Raw genomic sequence first — 20,220 nt, forward strand, 5'->3', positions numbered from 1 at the left:
CAGTCTTTCTTACTATCAAAGAATGACTGAATCTCTGAATGACATGAATAATCACTTTCAGATATGGACCGCAGGGTACTACATTTGTTTGTGGCTAATCTGCCACGCATTAGCACTTTGCTAACAATTTGTTGCATTTAAAATTTGGTTGTTTTTATATACATTTTTTTAAAAATAATTTTTTTAAAACTCTTACAAGACATCATCTAACAAAAGTCTGAGACCACATTAAAAATGGACATTTTTTAATTTAAACTTGGAAATAAAGTTTTTGCATTTTTTTACAATTTTAAACAAAGTTATTACATAAAATCAAGAAATATGTCTGATTTATAGGTCACTAATCAAATACAATCAAGCAAATGTTATGACATTGATCATGATCATCCTGTGTGCAAAATTCAGCTTGAGTGCTGCTTTCATTGAAGCATAAGGGAGACAAACCAAATACCAAGAAATTCTAAAAATATTTTTCTATGCTGTAATAAACATTTTGTATTAAATTAGAAAAACATGTAAAAAAAAAAAGCATTCCCAGTAACTCTTTACAATAAGGTTCAGATCATTAACATTAGTTAATGCATTAGGTATCAGGAACTATACTGATGAACATTATTTTTTTTTTTTTTGCATTGTTTATTATTCTATTTTAATGTTAATGTATACATATTGTATTGTATTATATTGTATTGTATTACAATACAAGTAAGTTTTAATGTATTCAGCATATAAGAATGATTTCTGAAGGATCATGTGACACTGAAGACTGGAGTAATGGCTGCTGAAAATTCAGGTTTGCATCACAGGAATAAATTACATTTTAAAATATTTAAAAATAGAAAATATTTATTTTAAATACTATTTTACAATATAGCAAATTAGCTCAAATTAATATTACAATCAATTAACCTGTTTGTCCAGTGAACACTTGGTTAATTGTTTATTAATTCTAAGAAATGTTCATTTCCAGGTTATGGGAAATAACATTCTTACCGTACAGTACTACTCAGAGCATGTAGTCAAAATCTGCATATTAGGGCCTCCAGTAAATGAGCATGAAACACGGACAACTTTACGTGAACATGAACATGAACAAGACTTTATTAACTAGACTAAACACTTAAACTACTCTAACATTCACACACATACATGCACACAGTTTACCAAGGGAAAGAGAGCTGAAGCAGAATACAGGAAAGCAAGAAGTTATAGCATTGTTTGAAATTCAGCAGATCAACAGCCTTGAGCAAACCATCAGTTTAGTTCTAACACACCCTTCTTAAAAAGGGGTAAGGATACTTAATGTATCAAATAATGAGACTAAAAGGAGGGGTGAGATTACAAACATTATTCCAAATATCTTACTCTGTGTACAACAAAACAAAGAAATTTATTTTGGTTTGGAACAACATGAGGAGTAGTAATGATGACAGAATTTTCATTTTTGAGTGAACTATCCCTTTGATAAGTTTGATACTACTACCTTCTACAGTAGAAGGAGATTTGCAACCTGGTACCAAATGTTTTTTCAACTCTGACATTTGAAAGATATGAAAGGGTAGTCCTTAGAAAATTAGCATCTTCAAGTGACAATCATATGGTCTAGTCCTCCAAAGTATTATTTCTGTTTACCAACAGTTAACTCACCCTGAAGGCCCAACAATAGGGAAGCAATGCATGTGACTGACTTTACAAGCCAAGAGACAGAGGGCAAGTCCTTGAAAAGTGCAGTTTAAATTGCCCACCAACGCTTCAGTCATTGACAAAAACCTCACAAAAGAAAACCCAAGACAATGCTTCAAGCCACGCGCAGCAAGACAGAGGGTGTAACATTGTACACTATCCGTTTGCCCACACAAAGAGTGACAGAAACACAGAAAGAGAAAAAGAACAGCAGGAAAAGGGAGATGACTCTCTTCATTCACTGTGAGGCTTCAAAGTGTTCCATGCATCTGCAACAGCTGCTTGGCCAACATGCACAGAGAGATTAGGCATTTCTGAGCTCATCAATTTATATCTTCTCGTCGATTTGCCATTCTCTGTAATTGTGGCACTCTTACTGTTTTGTCCAACAGTGTTTGAAACCAGTTGCCTGAGGCAAGTTAAATATGATATTGCGGATCAGCTCAAGATTTGGTGATCAAGACTAGTGCGGCTTTCAGCCTCATTGAACTTTGGGAGTTATTGAATACGTTGTATGACGTAAATCAAAGAGAAACGTCAGTCACTAGTCTATATTGTACAACACATGTATTAGTGAAAAAATATCTTTTTTGTGCAGGTTTGAGGGTCTGCAAAGTGAAGTAAATTTAGATGGTTTATATTACGGTTAAATTAATATAAATAATAAATAAATTTAAATAATAATAAACGTTTATCTGATGCACCCTGTGAAATGTAGTATAAAGATATATCGGCATATTAGAATGATTTCTGAAGGATCATGTGACACTGAAGACTGGAGTAATTATGCTGAAAATTCAGCTTTGCCAACACAAGAATAAATTATATTTTATAAAATTTTCACATAGAAAACAGTTATTCTAAATTGTAATAATATTTCACAATATTACTGTTTTTACTGTATTTTTAATTAAATAAATGCAGCCTTGGTGAGCAGACGAAACTTCTTTTAAAAACATTAAAAATCTTACCGATCCCAAACTTTTGAACGGTAGTGTATGCATATTTATGAATACTAATGAGATCAGGCAGAACCATTCAGTTTGTTTGGACCAATCAGTACTAGAAAGCAATTAGACAGATTAAAATGTCTCTATAAAAGGCTTCAGTGCAGTGAACCTGAATCTTAGCGAGAATAACAACTCCACATGGACTCCTGCAGTGGCAGTTTTGTTCTGCACTTGTAGTTACTGACAGCACCCCATGGGTCCTTTTGTATCTCTGTTCTCACCACTGAGAAGCGAGAGCCTGGGGTCAAAGTTGAAACAAGACTTGGCAAAAAAACAAAAACAAACAAAAAAAAAAACCTCCTTGTTCCACAGCTGAACCTTTTCTCCCTTCTCACACAGGTTCTTTTCAGGGGAGACTAAAAACACAGCGACACAATTTGTTCTGTGTCAGCTCAACTGTAGTATAATGACTAGGCTAAGCATCTAATTAGATGGGGAGAAAAACCACCCCAATATGGTCTATGCTTCCCCACTTCAGCCGGGCAACTGGTGACAGGCTTCCCAGCTGACAGGGCCCCACGTGACCCTATATGGATGGCCGTGGGGGTAGAGGCCCCCTGGACGGCCATCATATGGCAGGCCTGAGGGGAGAGGAGGAGGTGGTTACTACAGGGGCAAGCCAATAAAACTAATAAAGATAGTTACAGACAGACCCTGTCCTCCACTTCCCCTCGGGCAGCTTCTTTGATCATCTGACCCTCTTTTACAGCACTCACTCTGTTCTGCTTGGCCATTTTAGGTCTGTGTCCAGCTGTGCTACTATGTAGTACACACTTTAGAATTTGAGTTATACTTTATTTCGATAGTGAACTTTAGACATTCTACTAACTATAAGTAAGTTTGCAACTACATGCTACCTAACTGTCATTAATTTGTATCTACATGTCAACTAACTCTCATTAGAGAATTAGTTGTATGTTGGGTTATGGTTAGGGTTAGTAGAATAAGTTGACGTGCTTGAAAATGTACTTATAGTCAGTAGGATGTCTGTTGGGGGAGCATCAAAATAAAGTGTTAGCAGATATTAAACAGGCAGTGTACTAATACTCTAATGACGGTAGCTGACATGTAGTTGCACAGTTACTTGTAGTTAGTAGAACGTCTATAGTGGACTATCGAAATAAAGTGTTACCAAAAATGGTTCTAAAGAGTACTAGATTAGGATTCTTTGGCTTGTAACAATAGCAGAACCCTTTTTGGTGCTAAATAGAACCCCCTTTTTTTTTTAAGGTTCTATATAAAGAACCATGCTTTGAAAAGCCAGAAGTAGTTGTTGTAGTAGATGTTTTGAATCATAAATTCAGCATCTCTGTCACTTGATTAGTGGAAAAGAGGAGAGAAGTATCCTCAACTCAACAGAGGTAGTCACACTTAGAGTACATGTTCTGTAGTTATTTTTAAACATTTTAAGAAGGATATCAAGTACCTGTTGAAATAGATGGATGATTGAGCTCCTGGAAGTGGCTTTGAAATAATTGTTTTGACAGTTACAGATTCAAAAAAAAAAAAAAAAAGGGCGGGAATACAGAACCCTAACCTCTAACACAAAGAAACATTTCAGCATAAAAGAGTTCTTTAGGATGATATGGTTCTAAAAAGAATAGTCACTATGTGTAAAGAACCTTTAAAGAACCATATTTTTAGAATGTAGGATTTCCGCTCAAAAAATTATTTCTATTAATTCCAAAAAACATTGAGCATCCAACTGCATTTAAACATTCTGCACAGGTGCACGCTCTACAAAAGGAGGTAAAAATGCTTTCAGACAGAGATAACATTCCACAGAATCACATCACTGGTGCTCACGGATAAAACAGGTTTGATGCAAGAATTTCAGCTCCCTTGAAATTCTTTTATGAAGCTTTAGATGAACCTTACCCCAGATAACACAGGCCTTGTCATTAAGATGCATGATATAGCCGTATGCAAAGACAACAGCCCGTTCATGTTCTCCAGAGGAAGAAATGACCAAATTGGACATTATTTGAGCTGCTACGCAAATACTTCAAATTACATTTCCAACTCCATGCAAATCCAAATCATTTTCCTCAGCAAACACAGGCACACACAGTCATTGCGCAACTGTGAAGCACATTTATTTGTGGACGTTGGCAATAGTTTTTTTTTTTTTTTTTTTGCTTTCTTGAAGTTTTGCAACCTTGTATTGGTTCTTTTCTGTTAGAAAAGGCTGGGTTTGTTCTTAAAAATTAAAACTATGTTTGTCAGATTCATATGGAACAATAGGAGGGCAAGACTTCGTTTGTTTTTGTTGTATTTACTATTTGACAGAGGGGGCTTAAAATGTCCAAACTTATTGTGGTATTACTGGGTTGCACAGCTGAGGTCTGTTATGTTCTTCTAAGTGAGTCTCCACATTGGACTGAAATGGAATCTCACAATCTAACCCTACCTCTTCCCTCATACATACAGTTATATGTGAAGTTAAATATGTGAACCATTTGCAGAATCTGTGAAAATGTTAATAATTTTAAAGTAAACATGATGCATTAATAGACGGGGGGTGAAAACATTTGGAATTTAAAGATCAAGGTAAATTGTATTTAATTTGTCTTCCAGGAAACATGCAAGTATCTTCTGTTGCTTCCGAAGGGCAGTATTAAGAATCAATGGTTCACAAACTTTTGAATTGGGTCATTTTAATAAATTCAGCTATTTTTTTGTCTTGTGGATTATATGTAAACATCTTTTATGTAAAATATCTTACTCAGAACAGTACTAAATAAAAAATAACATGCATTTTGTATTATCTCTCTTATTTTGTTAAAATTTTGCACATTTTCACAGATTCTGCAAGTGGTTCACATACTTTTTCTTGCAACTGTATATTCAGACACAGCAAAAAAAAAAACCACGGAAACAAACTAAAAACCCAATTGTAAAACATATGTTAAAGATATGGTATGATGTACAAAAATATTTAAAAGACTCCAATTCAATATCTCAATATAGTCCAATATGGGGTAATCGGTTCTTTGTACCAGGAAGAGCAGATGCTACATTTAAACTGTGGCAATCGAAGGGACTTAAAATGATTCAAGATCTTTATTTGACAGATTCTGATATTATGATGTCTTTTGAGGAGTTGAGGCTTAAGTTCAGCCTCAATATGAAGCATTTTTTCAAATACCTCCAGATTAGAAGCTTTATTAAAGCAAATCAAGATAATGTCTTTACTAGACCCCCGCATTCATCTTTGGAAAAAATTATGATAAAGGATAATTTGAGAAAGGGTATCGTATCTGAATTTTACGGGTTGCTGACATCTCAGTCATCTGAAAATTCACAGTATAAGTTGAATGCATGGAAGGAAAACTTGGTTTCATTGTATTTGGCAATGCAGAAAAATTTAATTATTCTGGGAAGAGGTAAGAGTAATAATTGAGAAGATAATTTCAAAACAAATTTTACTGGACCCTAAGCTTTTTCTCTTAGGCTTATACCCAGAGAAACAAAATTATAGTAGAGGTGAAAGAGCATTGATAGACCTCAGCTTGCTTTATGCCAAAAAATGTGTCACTCTGTTGTGGACAAAGATTCACAGACCAAGTAATACTCAGTTGATAAAACAGATGTTGTCAAGCCTTCCATTAGAAAAAATAACTTATATTAAAGGCTAAACAGCATGTATTTGAAAACATATGGAGTCCTTTCATTAATTATATTAAGGATTTGAATTTAACAGATGAAGAAGTAGAAGATTAATCTTTGTGGACACTGTGGTTCCAACCGTGTAGAATTGATAAATTCTTCAACATATATATATATATATATATATATATATATTTTATTTATTTATTTTTTTTTTTGCATTTGTTATATGACTATAATAGTCAATTTTGAATAGATTACCTTGGGCTAAAACAGAGGGAACATTCTTCTTCTGAGTGTTGTTGTTGTTGTAGTTGGATGGAACTGGAATGAATACTTTGAATGTTGCGATCCTGTCGGACTTATGATAGCTACCTGAATCGTAACAAAGCACTGTTGGCCAGAGGAGAACTGGCCCCCCGACTAAGCCTGGTTTCTCCCAAGGTTTTTTTCTCCATTTTAACACCTATTTGCCACTTGTCTGCCACCTGATGTCACCTGATGGAGTTTGGGTTCCTTGCCGCTGTCGCCTTTGGCTTGCTTAGTTGGGGACACTTGACATTTGACTTGACATTTGATATTCAACAGTGCTTTGATCTGCCTGCATTGACACTATTCTTTTAAGAGCTGCTGTGCAGCCAAATAATGTACCAGTTATCAATGTAAAGCTGCTTTGACACAATCTACATTGTAAAAAGCGCTATATAAATAAAGGTGACTTGACTTGTAGTTGTTTTTATGTTGTTGTTTTTTTTGATGCAGCGATCTCATGGTTGTATGGAATTCGAAAGCACGTACGTGAATGTAAAAGACTGTATTTCAAAGCGTTAAAAAGTGAAAATAAAATAAAAATATTGTGAAAAAAAAAAGAAAAGGCTGGGTGGTTGCCCAGGCTTTACAGAAGTTTCAAACTACTGACAGATGGGAAGAGAATATCAGTTTCCTCTTTTCTCTCAGTGAAGAGGATTAGGAAAGGATGAGAGCAGGAGGTGGAGAGATTAAAGACATAAGAGCCACAGAATGACCAGCTCTTAGAGAAGAGCATTCCACAACACAAATACCCTGAAGAGAGGGTCTGTAGTAATAAGCACTGCATAATAATAATAATAATAATAATAATAGAACAATTATATTATATAATATATAATACAATCAAACAATTACACTGAATCCTATTCTTAGTATTTTTGTATAAAAATTTACAGTTAAAATAGCTAAGAAAAATGCTTGAAACAAGATGTATTTTCTTGAGAAGCAACTATGCATAAGATATCAAGGCTTGTTTTCATAGATTAGCCTATACAGTATTGTATAAGTGTATTTTGTCTTGCAGTACTGGCAAATTTGTTTCCACTTGTTTTTAAAATATCTTAAAAAATAAAACAGATAAATAAATTCCTTGAAAACAAGTCTTAATATCTTATGCCGTGTTGCTTCTCAAGTACATGCATCTTGTTTCAAGGATTTTTAGATATATTTTTTAACTAGGAAATTAAACACAAATACTTATTAAAAATAGGATTTTTGCACTGTATAAAGCTCAATGACGTGTTTGATAGCCACGATAAAATGTAATAAACCATAAAGCACTGTGACAAAGATTTTATGGATCTTCTAAATGTTGCACTAGGGTGTTCATGTCCAGCATATCAATCTTTGATTGGATTTTTAGATATATTTTTAACTACAAAATTAGACACAAATACTTATTAAAAATATATATATTTTGCACTTGTAATGTTGTATAAAGTGCAACGACATGTTCAATAGCCATAATGAAACATAAAGCACTGTGATAAAGATTTTCTGGATTTTTGAAATGTTGCACTAGGGTGTTCATGACCAGCAAATCAATTTAATCCAAAAAAAAAGGTAAAACATGTAATCATTGATGCCTTTTACACTATTCTTCACCTTCCCTGCACCTTCATTTTAACAGCATATTTGCTGTATCGGCAATGTATTTACACAGTCATCTCCTTTACATTATACTACCAACAGTCCAAATCCCAGTGCAAGACAACAACAAGGTTTCTTGGCCTAGCAGCCCACATTTAAGCAGAGCGCTTGTTAGGCGCTTGTTGATGATGTTAGCATGCTGGAGCTCACGGCGTCCATCTCTGACTGCCCTCTGGAATGCCCTCCTGATTGTGAGAATGTGTAACGAAGCAGTGCCATTTATTATACATCAACGGCATCACTTATTCATCTGCCCTGTCTGTCTGTAAACACTTCAACAGCCTCTGATCGACACCGGCCTAACCTGTGTGTGTGTGTATGTGTGTGTGTTTAGAGAAAGTGAGTGAATTCACACTATGTTATACACATTTTGTTAAATGTCTGTTGTATTATTTGAGCTACAGATGGTTCAATATGTTGTCAGCGTCTTCTTCCACAGATATTTGTGCTTGCCAAGATAAAGTCTTGGAGTTAGTGCCATTAATTATTTAGACAAAACAATAAAGTCATTGTTTGTTTACTGCTTAAGTTGAATAGCACTGCTCGATGTATGTGCCCTTGCCTGGCTAGTTGTTTGGAATAGGACATACTACAGAAGATAACAGGGTTAATTGGTCGGACGAGTGGGAATCTCAGTCATTTTTAGGTATCATTTCATAAAGGGAACTGCATTGGCAGCTCAGTCCACAGCCAGAGCTGCCCAGTCAAATCCAAAGAAGCTTATGCGATCTTATCCTTGGCTTATCCAGCTAACTCTTAAATGATGCATGCTTGCTTAAATACCAGTGCGCTATCATCATGAATGACTGAACATGAATGATTTGTTTTCTTGTTTTTTCTGATTAATTGTTTTAACATTAAAAATGTGTCTATAATGCTCAATGTTTCTATAGTACTGTGTTAATAATTAATTTTATTCTAATAATCAGTCAAAAAAGTTTACTCAAAACTGAAATTGTTTTATTTTAATGCACATAACATCAAACAACAACCTGTAGGTATGGAAGCCTGTTTCTGCCTCAGAGCAAAAAAAAAAAAGTTATTGAGAGATAAAGATTAAAATAAGAAATAAAATCCAAACTGATCTCATTAAAAAACATAACTGTTTTATGTTTTGGTGGAGTGATGGCGAATTCATATGAATTTGTACGATTTCAAAATAAGAAATGAAAACCAAAGCGGAAACGTGTTTATTGGGTAGGGTTAGGGAAGGTGTAGGTGATTTTTGGCATAAAAGAAAAATCGATCATTTTGACCCATACAATGTATTGTTGGCTATTGTGACAAATATAGCCATGCGACTTATGACTGGTTAGTTGCGTCAGCACAATTTAGTTGGTATAGGTCAAATTAATTTATTCTAGTATATTTAACTTAACTTTTTTACATCTGTCAAACTAAATTTTCTTATGTAAGTCCAACTTTTTTTATTAATTTACTGCAGTTTAATTAATCTTTTGTTTAAACAAGCAGTTTTAGTCATCATTATACACAAACTATAATAAACAAATGAAAATACTGGTGTTAGTCCTGACATTACTATAGTTATTACTCACTCCTCCGGTTTCACAAACAAGGCTTAAGCTAGTCCTGGACTAAAATGCATGTTTGAGTTGTTTTAACTGAAAGTAACTTGCACTGACATATCTTAAAGTATGTCAGAGCCATTGCTTTGTCTCAAGATGCACTCCAGTAATGTGTTTTTCTAAAGTATGTTTATAAAAGAACTAAGGCTTAATCCTGGCTTAATCTAAGCCCTGTCTGTGAAACCAGGCCACTGAGTGCCCACAGCCTAATCACAAGTGCCACTCTTTACAATGGTAACAAAATTCAAAAACGTTACAGAAACGTTACAGTTATGTCCAACATAACTGAAAGACTAACATGTCTTTCCCTTCACTGAAAAACACATAAAATAACACAATGTCTAAATTTACTCTCCTAATGCAGTCCTTTGCAAAGTATGCTGGGAACTACAGATCCACTGTCCAGGGCTGCGTTTCTCAAAAGCATCGTGAGCCCAAGTTGATCGTGGAGACCATAGCCACCAATATTCTCTACGATCAACTTAGCTCAAAATGGAAACACAGCCCAGTTAGTTATGTCAACAAAAATGGTTTATGTAGTTTTAACACAAATGAATTAAGTAAACTTCAGTTTTTATTCTTGAGCCAATGAGTTTATCATCATGGAAACTAATTAATCATTTGTCATATATTAATATAGGGCAAAGTCCATAATTGCTATGTTGCTATATTGAGGTACTGCTCAATGACATTCTGTATGTCATTGAGCAGTACCTGTCTGTAAGTTGCATGTCTGTAAGTTGTTCTTTCTGAATGCAAGGTGGCAGAAATGAAAAACAAACAAACAAATGAAAAGTATCACTAATGAAGCAAAGAGAAATGATGAAAATTAGTTTTCAAAATTTGAATCAAGAATTAAGGAAAATTACAAGACATCTCCATGTTTTTGTCCCAACTGTTGTCAAGACTATCAATAAAATATTTATTTTGTGTGTGTACTTAAATGCTTTCATGTCCTAATTCCATATATTATTGGATCTCCCACAGCTCACATATGTTTGATTATCAGTCCAAATTTGCATTAGAATCCTTGCACAAATACAGACCGTTGTGCCACATGTTGCATGTGTTTGGTTACTCTAATGTTACTATAATTGCTGTTACTATAATTCCTTCCTCATCTTTTCAGGTATTTGATCATTTTATCAGCTGTTGTAGAAGAAAATGAACTGGAGAAGAGAAAACTTTTGTGAAATAAACAGTGAGGATGGAGATACTAGAGTCCCTCTGTTCCTGTCTGCCCCTAGACTTCTGTCAATGCCTTCCCTGTTAATGGTCTCTGAAGTGCTGATGCAGTATCTACAATAACAGCATTTTAATGTGCAAGTGAGTGAAAGGGCTTGAGCATCACTGTGGATGTTATACAAATCAACAATATTGAGTTTGTGAGCGAGATAGCTACCACAGAGTAGAGACCATTAACATAGGCAGCAATATTAGATAGATTACTTACGGATGGATGGATGGATGGATGAATGGATGGACGGACGGACAGACAGAGAGACAGATAGATACATAGATTTTTTTTGTAATTTTACATAAAGCACAGAGTGCCACACTGGCCTCTGGTAGTTCTGTTAAGTGCAGAAGGCTTTTCCTCTGTTTTCTCCCTTTACCTTGCTCATCATTAAAAATTAACAACTCCATTCCCGGCTAATTGTTAGCAACAAGACAGAGTGTGCTGCCTAGCGGAATTAAATTAACCCATTAGCTGCTGTCTCCATTAGTTCAAGGAGCCTATTTGGTTCCAAGTGTATTTTTTCCCTCCCTCACTCTCTTTGATTTGCTTGTTTAACATTTCCAAAGAGTTTCAAATAAAAATTGATTGTTTTTTTCTCCTCACTTTTGAAACTTATTTATTGAGGATGTTTAGACATTTGATTATTTGCATTATTAGTATGATTAGTATGATTTCTTTTTCTTGCTGTAAACATTATTGATTACTCACCTTATCTTACCGCAGTCATTTACTTACCTTAATGTCTTTCCAAACCTTGAAGAATGTTTCAACCATTTTTGTCAATTCAATGAAAGCCAATGGTGTCCAAAACAACATTCTGGTTTGCAACATTTTTCAAAATAAAGTGATTCAGGACACAAGGGTAAGTAAATGACAGAATTACTATTTTGAGTGAACTATTCCTGTATGTCCACAGCAGTGTGTCTGCTTGAAAATCAGACATTTATTATATTTTCTGTCATGTTCAGTCAGATACATATAAACTGGGTCATATCCAAGCACCCCAATGTGTCACCCCCCAGCTAGGGAATTCAGCTTTTTCAACTGCAGCCTAAGTTTATTATCACTGATTTTTATTAAACGAGACAGCATGCTACTGTTCCACTGCAATTCCCTCGACATTAACACGCAGAGAAAAGAACAACAACAGTGACAGAAGTGGAGGCATAAATCAGTGGTTTGGTGCATCACAGCCTGTGATAGACTAGCACAATCACTCACTCACAGAGGAAACAGATCTATGTCATCCCAGCTGAGCTCAATGATTATATATTGACAGGGAGAAATGCCCTACTTAATCCCCACTTTAGCCAGCCTGATGGAAGAACTCTTACGTTGGTCTCAAGTGACCAAATAAAGAGGACTGAGACAAGACCATCACATGAGTCACTGCAGGGCTGATGCGTACAGATACTGTATATACATGGAGACTGGATTTAGCTGTACTTTTCCTAAAGTAACTGCTATAAATAGCATTTATTACTACAATTTCATGAAAAAATTCACCATTTTCTTATATAACTATAAACAATCTCAGAACTACACATCAACAAAAGAAACCTCAAACTGTCATTTCAAAATCAAATATTTTAGTCAAAAACATTCTCTTTTGTCAGAATCAAACTTTGGCCTCAGACGACATGCATCAAATACACAGACTACTTTCCTGCCAGTCAATACTAGTGAGATCAATTCATAACACTGTAACCTCTTATTGGGATTCAGGAATAATATTGCAGCTCAATGTCAATTACAGAATACAACATAAATGAAAGAGTGCAGATATAAAATACAGCAATGAGCAATGTTGGGCAAAGTTACTCTTAAAAGTAATGCATTACAATTAGGGCTGCATGATATATCACGATTTATCGCAAATTTTATCGCACACTATTTGGCAAAGTCTGTGATTACTTTATGTGCAGCTTGTCAGAGCTGTACGGCTCTGTGATCAGTAGTAAATGCTTCTCCATCTGAAAGCCAGAGGGCGCTCTCACGCAGAAACTCCAAATATACCCTGCCACAGAAGTAGATAACATGCATCATGCCAGGAAATCCCTATGGGCCCCTGACAGCAATATAGTGTCAGCCCAGATCTGGCCCACATCTGGTCCGCGTGTAATCCACATGTACCAGATGTGGGCCAGATCTGGGCCACATTGTGTTGCTGTCAGGGGCATCATACTATCACTGTAGCTGAAGACTGAAGATTGAAACACTTTGATTGATTAAACATGACTAATAAACACACGACTGCCTTATTCTGTGTAAGAAGCCACATCATCTCACAGAAGGATGCTCAACTGTTGTTATGAAGTGAGTTTGAAGTTAAAACATGTTATTAAATGTTGTCTTCTGTTGGGCAAGATGTTAATAAATGCTTCTCATGTCTGGAAAGATGTTTGACGCACGTTGCTTTTTCAAATGTATATTATAAGCGACTCAAACTCGCAGTGCTTTTAGATGGATTAGCATTTGGAGCCATACTCGCGTTTAAGCACGATTTCAATTATTTTTTGCATCGTGCGATAAATCGTGCAGCCCTAATTACAATATTGTGTTACTTCCTAAAAAGTAAGTAATAGCGTTACTTAGTTAATTTTTATGCAAAGTAATGTGTTACTGAACTTTACTTTTGTGTTACTTTTTCTTACCTGGGCTGAAGCCTTCTTGATTGTTTTTTAACAACAACAACAACAAAAAGTTCTATTTTTCACAAATCTAAAGGCCCTTTCACACCAAAAGTGAAATGAATAAGGCTCAGGATGAAGGAAATGCAAATTCACGCCTGTACAGTAGAGGGTGCAGCTCAAACAAACCTTTCAGCTGTGCTGCCATTCTGAATCACAGTAGAATAGGATGCAGCAGAAGAAAGTTCAATACTCTTACTTCAGCAGTAAAAACAAAGCAATGAAACAAATGTGGTGTTTATCTAAAGTAATTTATGCTTAGTACAGTTCAATTGGATCATTTAATGTCAGCAGCAAAGACATTGATTAATAAAGTGAGATTAAAAACAAAGTATATTTGTGTAATTTAAAATATTTAATTATTGCATGTTTACATATAATATTCTGAGTTTGCATTTCACTGTTTTTATTAATTTTGAGGAATACTGAATCGGTTTTATGTGCAAGTAAGATGAGTAAATTCATACTCATATAGAACTACAATAACCATCATGTTTACACAGAGCACACAATGCCTCTGCACTTACTCCCGACTTTCTCTCAACACGGGGACAGGAGAGCTGTCAGTTAGAGGGAAAATAAAGTAACTTGCATTACTTATTTGGAAAAAAGTAACTCTGGTATTTTGCTGTAAATTTAAAAGTATTACGTTATTTTACTAGTTACTTTAAAAAAGTAATCTGATTACATTACTTGTGTTACCCCCAACACTAACAATGAGCTTTAAAAAATATTTTTTATTACACTACTGTAAATTGATCTTACAGTAGATGAAAATCACTAGAAAAGTTCAAATATCAAAGAATTGAATATGAAATTGGCATGCAACAATAAAATATACTGTCAATTACAGTAATGAATGAATGAATAAATAAATTAATTAATAAAATCCTCTTCACCTTTGGTCAAATTTAATTTTCCCTTAGGCTGTGATCTCTCAGTTCTGTAAATAGTACAAAAAAAAAAAAAAACTGACTACAAATAATTTTCACAATCATGAGTTTGAGGGTGTGCTGCAGTTTACTGATAGAAAAGTGAAATTTCTCTTATCTAAAGTACTGTTACTGTGTACTGTAATTATACTGTAAGTAGTATAGAAACCCTGTAGATGATTCTTTCAGCTCTCTAGGCATTGTCAGGATGCATTTTCTATTTATTACCCTACTTAACGTTTACTTATGAATAAATGTGTGCTATTTGAGTTTACATTGTGATGCTTGGGTTAATGCGTTTGTGGTTTATGAATTAGAACATGTGTAATGTGTAACAAACCGGTGTAATGTGTTAAGTTTTGAGAAATGTGTCTGTTTTCCGAATTGAAGGAATGGTTTGGGAAATTGTGCCAACTGAATCACTTTTGATTCATTGCATTGCAGCAACCTGTCTGTATGTGTGTGCATTTACACAGACTGGGGCTGGCTGTCACACACTTTTACTCTAGAGAGTATTTCAAAGGGGCACCAAGGTATGTCGTGGGTTTGGTGGGGGGTAACTGAGAATGAATGGAAAAAAAGAGAGAAGGCAATGCCTCTATTGCAATATAATTGCCATTGCACTGTTCACATGATAAATCACATGCTTTCAATGCATATCAATCTGAATTAAAGCTGCAAGCAGCGATGAAAGGGCCCTCGCACCCGGGCTCACCGCCACCTGTTGGTCTTAGGAAAACAGTGAACAGTGGTCAACATGCATGTAAGCGAATAAATACAGGGGAATTTTCAAAGAAGTCATTTCAAAGTGCCAAACTTCCTGCTGCCAACAGGTGGCGCTTTGACTGTAACTGAATATTGCCATGTAGATGTCTTTACGCCAGGACTATTATCAAACGTGAAGTTTGGAGCAGATCGGACATTGTATGCCTGAGTTACAACAACTTCCTGTTTCATGGCGTTAATCGCATACTTTAGCAATTAGCCAAGTGTTGCATGATTTAACATGTTTCTAGCATGTTTGGTTCTTCATGGCATATACAAATGTGTTTCAGGAAGTGAATTACAGTGCAAAGCATGCCATTTCCTGTTGCCAGGAGGTGGTGCTATGACTACATGAATATTGGCATATAGATGTCTTTAGACCAGGACTCTGATCACACATGTGAAGTTTGGGGCAGATCGGACACTTGATGTCTGAGTTACAACAGCTTCCTCTTTCATGGCGAAACATCAAACTTTGTCAGGCCGCCACAGACAGGCCCTTCAGTGAAATCTCAAGATCTTTGAAATTTATCATTGCTAAGGTCTTATGATTAGACTGACAACATATGATGCTGATCTGGTTAAATCTCTATGAGGAGTTAATCACCGTGTAAAACATGTCATTTCCTGTTGCCCGCAGGTGGCACTTTGACTGTAACCGAATATTGCCATGTAGAAGTCTTCAGGCTAGGACTCTAATAAAACATGTTTGGGGCAGATCGGACATAGTATGCCCGAGTTACAACAACTTCTTGTTTCATGGCGAAACACCAAATTTTGTCAGGCTGCTATGGCTTCAACGAAAACTCAAGATCTTCGCAATTTAACGTCACAAAGGCCTTTAGATTAGTCTGACCAAATGTGATGTGATTAAAGCTCTAGGAGGAGTTTACTAATGTAAAATCTGGAAATGGCAAAAACTGCAAAAATTTTGCAGAGAAAAGTAAAAATATCTCACTTCCTGTTGCGTTTTCAGATTTTGCACCCAGGGACGTTTTTGTAGGTATTGGGCTGTTACATCTGTCTACCGAATTTCATACTTGTACGTGAAATGTAGCACGAAGGGCGCTTAATTAAAATTTTGTAGGTGGCACTATCAAGCCATTTTTCCACACCTAATTCTAAAACCCATATCAGACGTCAATTTTCACCACTTCTGACGCGTGTGCAAAGTTTCATGTGTTTTCAAGCATGTTTAGGCCCTCAAAAATGTGATTCATTTCGGAGAAGAAGAATAATTGACCGAGCAATTACAATAGGGTCCTCACACCATTGGTGCTCGGGCCTTAATAAAAAAAATAATGGTGCTAATGGCAAGACTAATTAAAAAGCAAGTAAACAAATCCCCTACTTAGATATCACTGCTTTATGTCACATCAAAATCAAATATGAAAAAGCTTGAAAAGATGATCTGTGAGGGGTTTTAGTGAGCAATCAGCTTGATCGTGTCTGTGATCATCAAGACACCTGCGGTGTTAACCAAGCTTTGATGACTTGTCAACATCCGGCTCAACTAATAGCATGAGTTTAGGATGGGACTAACTATCTATCCAAACAATGGAAGATGTGCATCTGAGAACCCTGTTATTATTTTTGCAATTCTGTTTGGTACCAGTGGTGGTGCAGAGATTGCATGCTACACCTTTAATGATAAATCAATGATTTAATATTTTACATTTATAGTATAGTATTCAGCCCATATATTCCACAAAAAAGTGACAGTTTTCATAACAGCAAAAATATGTTTGTGTGAGGGACACACACAAAAGGGGACAATAAATGTGTCACTGTTCTCAGTATTGTCACAGGGGAGCAGAACAAGAGGGTCACTGGAGACACGGCTCTGGCTTCTCATGTGCCAGACTCAGAGCTGAACAGAACCCTGGTCTACTGACCCGTTTCCTGATGGTCTAGGGGAATCCGCACTCAATAAAAGAAACCGCTGCAACCTGCCACTAATTAAGCACCAACCTCATTAGTCTTTGCTTTCCTTGTCTTTGCCGACTCCAAAATGTCTCTCTGCTGTTTATTCTGAGTTTTATGAGTCAACTCTGTTGTGGTGAGTGGGTAAAGTGGTTAAATTTGATAAATGAGGCAATCTTTAAATATTAATTATGCATTAATTACATTCATAAGACAAAACAAACTCTCGGTTAAAGATTCATGAGGAGCCAGCTTGGCTTACTTCCTATTCTTTTGTCCAATGCAAACACAGCGAGGAACTGAAGGATGCTGTTTTTCAGCAAAATAATACACAGAAAAACAGATTTTGCATGTAGACTGGCAGCAAAATAAAAGACATTCATGGGTAAATAAGAGCTGGACAGAGAGAGTTGGACTCCATGCAATATTGTTCCTGCCCTCTGACCTATGACCCCCGTCTTGCTCCTCCATCTTGAATTACAGCACATGGTGCTCTCTGCAACCCCATGACCTCAGACAGACATAAAGTAGTGGTGAACGCATCACAGAGAGAAGTTATGAAACCAGCAACTCAAACATTTTGTACGTGTGTTGAGCTATATATGGCATTTCTTCAAGCTAAGCACCAGCCGGTGCTTCACATCATTGCGTGTCCTTATAAGTACCACTGTCAGACAGAAGACAGCAATCTAAAAAGAAACTCTGCACCTCATCTTGTAATGTGCCCCACTATCCCACATCTCTCTCTTGTTCCTGAGTTCAACCATGCTTCCTTCTCTAATAAATATTTCACAGGTGGAAAGTTCAGTAAACAGAGTCATGAAGGGGTGTGAGTTGGAGAGAGGAGTCGCCCTGAGAACAGGTGGATCAGCCCCTGTGGTAGCATTAGCTGCTTAGGAACACCATAGTAAGTTACAACTTCCATCCTTTTCCAGCAGCATCACCTGTCACTCATATTCTCTGTTCTGACACAAAGGAGCTTCATTTTGAATCTCAACTGATGCCTTATGGCGAGCACATTTCTGGTTTAACACAGCCAAATGATTGTTGCTCCTTCATTCACCAGTAGTAGAAATGTTCCTTTTTGTTTGTTCAGTTGAAAATGAATGTCAACATGCTTTGCCATCTGTCTTTTGTCTGATGAGACGATCAAAGGCACAGGGCCTTAATGAAAACATACCTCATAGAAGCTACTGTTCTGCCTTTCTGAAGGTTTTTATTTGTTTATTTTATTTGTCAATGTTTGTTTGTTTGTTTTTAGATGCCAAACTCCTTATGAATCCAGGTCATTAGTTGATTAGTTTTGTTTCTTGTGGTTTTCTTTCAAGAAAACTCTACTGTAATATAACACTTGTAAAAAACCTTGAAGGGGTTTGCATCATAACATGTAAATAAGTGCTAAGTCATAAGTTCATATCATCAGTTCATATCTTATATTTATCCTTTATCCAAATATAAAATAACATTCTGTCATATAAAATGCCATGTAAATCTGACAATCAAAGCATTCTTTTGGTGAAATAAACAAATTATGTTTAGTACAGTACATTACAATGATACTGCTGCAGCTAATATTTGACAATATTGATACATAAATAATATTGGTAAATATTATAAATTATATAGATAATGGTAAATAATAATAATAATAAATAGTAATTATGATGCTGATCATTATGATTATTATAAAAACAATAAAATAGTAATGAGAATAACAATATTAATAGAGTATAATAATAATAATAATAATAATAATAATAATGCTTATTAATATTATTATTATAACAATAAAAACAGTAACAAGGATAATAGTAATAGTAGTAATATCCTCATATCTATTTTTGATTCAAAAGGGTGCAACAGTTGGTGCCCTAGGCAAAATATGACATGACCAAAGAAAAAAAAAAGAAAAAATTAACAACTAGTAGTTCTTTATGTCAGCAAATGACACGTTAGGTTAGTGATGCATTTGTTGTTCAGCATACTGGGCAACCTGGGTTCAAATCCCACCCTAATTTATAATTTATTTAATTATCTAAGAAAAATACTACTGAACTCAACAGCCAGCGATCAGCATGAATGTGGCAAAGCCAAAAATAAAGCCTACGCTCAATTCACTGATGGGGTGGAAGGAAAAGTCAGAGAGAGAGAGATGTATGTGTGTGTGCGATTGTGGTCAGGCTGATGGGTGCGTGAGGGGGGCCGCTCTGGGTGCGAGCACGGTGACAGCAGTGAGAGCTGTGCTGAAACAGTAGCCGACCCTGGCGGGCCAGCCACACAGGCTGTGAGTGGGCCCTTGCTCCTGGGAGGATAATTGGAGCAGCGCAGGCAACATATGGCCGAGCAGGGCAGCCTGCTGCTGCAGCAGCTGTGGACTGGTGCGAGAGATCAGAGACACATTAAAGTGACTGTGCCCCACCCCTTCCCCCTCGCGCTCCATCTCTTTCTCCTTCTATCTCTCTCTCTCTGCCTTCCATGACTCTGTACTCCTCCCCCAGCTCTCTTCCTCTCTCTGTAAACGCTTATTTAAATGACAGCTCTTAACCGACCCTCCCTCCCCCAGCCCTACTCGCATGCCCCCAGGCAGCTCTTAATGCAGAGGAACAGGGGAAGAGAAAGAGAGAGAGTGGGGTGTGCCGCTAAACTTCTCTTTTCTTCTATCTCCTTCCATCTTGCCTCTGAGACGTAATGAGAGCAAAAGTGGTGGTTTGTTATACCTCTGTGTGTCTGTCTTCACCTAAGAGGCACTATCACAGGAAACAGCAAATGTCATGCAAAATATATGAGGCTTCTTCTTGACATCATAAACACATCAAATTGGTG

The sequence above is a fragment of the Ctenopharyngodon idella genome, chromosome 21 (genome assembly GCF_019924925.1).
Source record: "Ctenopharyngodon idella isolate HZGC_01 chromosome 21, HZGC01, whole genome shotgun sequence".
In the NCBI taxonomy this organism is placed as follows: domain Eukaryota; kingdom Metazoa; phylum Chordata; class Actinopteri; order Cypriniformes; family Xenocyprididae; genus Ctenopharyngodon; species Ctenopharyngodon idella.